Source organism: Dipodomys ordii, unplaced genomic scaffold, assembly GCF_000151885.1.
Source record: "Dipodomys ordii isolate 6190 unplaced genomic scaffold, Dord_2.0 Scaffold103, whole genome shotgun sequence".
Taxonomy (NCBI): domain Eukaryota; kingdom Metazoa; phylum Chordata; class Mammalia; order Rodentia; family Heteromyidae; genus Dipodomys; species Dipodomys ordii.
The window spans coordinates 2,874,304-2,878,089 of NW_012267319.1; the positions used below are offsets into that span (position 1 = coordinate 2,874,304).

Sequence of the window (3,786 nt, forward strand, 5' to 3'; positions counted from 1 at the left end):
CCTGTACACACGCCTCCTGTGCACACACCTCCCATACACAGGCCTCCCGTGCACACTCCTCCCCTGCACACACCTCCCGTGCACACTCCTCCTGTACACAGGCATCCCATGCACAATCCTCTGGTGCACGCTCCTCCCATGCACACGCCTTTCCCGGTCCTGTGCCAAGGCCCCCGTGACTTGTTAGGCTGTGATTGGTCCTTGACCCTGGACTCCCAGGGAAAAAATGCCCAGATAGCAAACTCTGGTATATGGGATCACAGAACATTCTAGAGCCCACAGTCAGTCCTACCTCCCTCATCATGGGCAGGCCGGAAGGCCTTTGACTAAGGTGTTCCCCTGTGGACGCACTGGTTTCTCTGGTTTTATCAGTGTTGACACCTGTGGATCCCCCTCCTACACCCTGGGCAACACGCCTCTGGCTCCAAACTCCTTGCTGATTTGTTTGTTTGTTTTGCCAGTCCTGGAGCTTGAACTCAGGACCTAGGCACTGTCCCTGAGCTCCTTTTGCTCAAGGATAGCAGTCTACCACTTTGAGCCACAGCACCACTTCTGTTTTTTTCTGTGTATGTGGTACTGAGGCATGGAACCGAGGAATTCATGTGTGCTAGGCCACCAAGCCACCTTCCCAGCCCCATGGTGTGATCCTTTCATATAAGAAATTATTATAGGATTTTTTTCTACTGGTCTTATGGCTAGAACTCAGGGCCTGGATACTGTCCCTGAGCTTTTTTGTTCAAGGCTACCACTCTACCACCTGAGCTGCAGCTCCACATCTGGTTTTTGGTGGTTAATTGGAAGTGAGAGGCTCACAGACTTTCCTGCCTGGGCTGGCTTCAAATCTCGGTCCTCAGACCTCAGCCTTCTAAGTAGTGTTCCAGTTAGTTTTGGGATTGGATTTCATTTTCTGCTTGAGTTGGTATGGTTGGTTATCTTATTTACAGTTTAAAAAATTGCGTCAGTTATTATGGCCTGGGTATTACCCCTTAGCTTTTTTGCTCAAGACTAGTGCTCTACTATTTGAGCTATAGCTCCACTTCTGGTTTTCTGGTGGTTTGTTGGAGATAAGAGTCTCATGGACTTTCCTGCCCAAGCTAGCCTTGAACATGATCCTCAGATCTCAGCCTCCTGAGTAGCTGGGATTGCAGGTGTGAACAACCTTCTAACCTTTCTTCTGTAAACAACAACAGTACAACCCAGCCAGCAGTGAGATGTCGGCAAGGTGGTTGTCTTCCCTCACCGGGTAACGGGCAAATTTACTTCATGCACGTCCTGTAATGTGGCATGGGGATGGCAGCATGTGCTTGTCCCGCGAAGTGGGCCAGCACCCTTGACGCGCTGGTCCTAAGCAAGCAGCTTTACGGGGTGAAGGCCGTGGCACGCAGAACTCAGCATCCTACGCGCAGCCTGGTGTCTAGCAGCCGACCTAAGCACACTCTCCACCAGGAGAATTCAGACGGGGAGCAAGTCCGCGGGCAGAGCTGGCTGGGCGCTGCCAGTCTGCATCCGGAGGCGGGCGGCAAGCACGGCTGTGGAGTGTGCATCGCATGTCCACTCTACATGTCCAGTAAGAGAACGTGAGAAAACGAGCTATGAAAGCAGCCCTGAGTAATACTTCTAGAGACGGAAAACGTGCTGAGTCAGATCGGTGGTCGGTGAGATGTGGCAGGAGAGGCCAGTGGACTGGAAGACACAGTGCGTGGCACAGAGCCCTTTGCTAGGTGGAGGGCAGACAGCCAGGGACACACAGGCCGGCCACGCCCCGTCAGAGGAGCAGGGAGGCGGGGCTCTGGGAAGGAGGGGTGTGGGGAAACAAACATGGAAAAGGTAGCTTCAGTCATTCTAATTTGGTGAAAACTTGTATCTGAGAAGCACAACGAACGTCCAGCTGAAGAAACCATAGGAAGACCTTACAAGCACACACAGGCTTCTGGGAGCCGCCCAGGAAAATCTCAAGAGGACTTTGCTTGCTGCTTTTTTGTTGTTGTTGTTGTGGGGCTGGAGCTCTGGGCCTGGGCGCTGTCTCTCAGCTCTTCAGCTCAAGGCTAGTGCTCTACCACTTGAGCCACAGCGCCAATTCTCGCTTTCTGAGTGGTTTTTATTGGAGATAAGAGTCTCATGGACTTTCCTGCCCTGGCTGGCTTTGAACCTCCGTTCTCAGATCTCAGCCTCCTGAGTAGCTAGGATGACAGGCGTGAGCCACCGGCACCCGGCTTGGCTTGCTTCTTAAAAGCTGCCAGAGGCAGCATCTTGTTGCATACCAAGGATCAGAGATGAAAATTAAAATAAATTCTCTCATAAATCATGCAGTCCAAAGGCAATGGACAGACAGACAGACAGACTGATGTCTTCAACATGTTGGAGGATAGCCAGGCATGGAGGTGCAGGCCTGTCATTCCAGCACCTGGTGTTGGAGACAGGAGGATGATGGTTCAAGCCCAGCCTAGGCTATGTATTGAGACCCTATAACTAATAACAATAAAATTGAAAAATAAGGTACTGAGCAGCCAAGGTCTGGGGCTCAGTGGAGAGTGATGGTCTGGCGTGGAAATTCCCTGCCTGAAATACCTAAAACGAAAGCATCCACAGTGAGCATTCAGAAGCTGTGGCGTTCACTACTTCATGTCTTTGGTTTTTAAGATAACGTTTTGGTGTATAGACCAGGGTGGCCTTGAGCTCCCTTCCTCCAGTCTCAGCCTCCTGTCTGCTGGGAGGTGTGCAGGAGCTCCTTACCCTATAGAACACTAAGTAGAAATGTACCATCGCTTAAATATCAAAGCGAAAGCCTTGCGGCTTGTAGAAGAAAAGCCAGTCACTGTGATGCTAGCACCAGACCGCAGGGCGCCGGGCGCCGGGCGGTGCAGGCTGGCGTGGGCCTGCGGGAGCCAGGGGACAGCTCGCCACGCCACGCGAGCGAACCCGCTCGAACCTGACACTGCGCTCAGCGAAGAAACAGGTGGCCGCCAGCAGCCTGACTGTTTTCTCTTCTCCTGGAGCCCCAGGTTCAGGGGTGCTGGTGGTAGGGGTGGGGAGTGGGGGGAGGTGGGGAAGTTCTGGAACTGGTAGAGGCAGGGGCCGCCCAGCACGGTGCGTGCTCGGAGCTGCCCGGCCGGGCGTCACTCGTGGTGAAGATGGAGAGATTTCTGTGCATTTTACTGAAATTCCGTTTCTTTTTGGCGGTTCTGGGGTTGAACTTTCCCCCACAGTTTACTGTACGTGGGCAAAGGCGTTTGCTGACTGGACTCCAGCGGCTCCGGCTCGGGTGTGGGTGAGGAGGGGCAGTGGACGGCTCGGGCTCGGGTGTGGGTGAGGAGGGGCAGTGGACGGCTCCGGCTCAGGTGTGGGTGAGGAGGGGCAGTGGACGGGGCTCTGGACATGACCTCTGGCCTCTCAGGCAGTGGGAGGCCTCCCTGCCCGGCCCAGGACCCCTTGGTGTTTGCTTCTGCTTGTGGGGTGCCCCCAGTGGGGAGAGACAGCTAATGCACAGAAGGCTGTGCCCCAAGCCCCACCTGGCCCTCCAGACCCCATCACAGCTCAGCCGTGTCTCCCTCCCAGGCCCCTGAGAGCCACCTCTGCTGACCCTTCCGAGGACAGTCGCCGCCAGCCCTGCTGACCTGTGCCTCGGTGAGTGAGCGACGCTTGTGTTCGTCTCGGCGGGGGAGGGGAAGCCTGGGGCAGCGCCCACCGGAGCGCCCTGCTGAGCAGCAGTTGGTGGGGCTGTGAGCTCTGGGGCTGGGACTGGCCGTGATAGGTGCGCTTCCCCTCCCCTCCCCTCCCCTCCCCTCC

At 55.3% G+C, this 3,786-nt stretch overlaps 1 protein-coding gene across 3 annotated transcripts in view; it reads left to right on the forward strand.

The window, feature by feature from the left end:
- Agpat3 (1-acylglycerol-3-phosphate O-acyltransferase 3) overlaps window positions 1-3,786 on the forward strand; it is a 70,999-nt gene that overhangs the window by 25,740 nt on the left and 41,473 nt on the right. For 2 of the 3 annotated variants that reach the window (XM_013027412.1, XM_013027414.1), the window contains exon 2: window positions 3,556-3,624. The exons of the other annotated variant lie outside the window; for it this stretch is intronic. The gene's annotated coding sequence lies outside the window, so the exon portion shown is untranslated. The remainder of the gene's footprint in view (window positions 1-3,555; window positions 3,625-3,786) is intronic. 3 annotated transcript variants of the gene reach the window in all.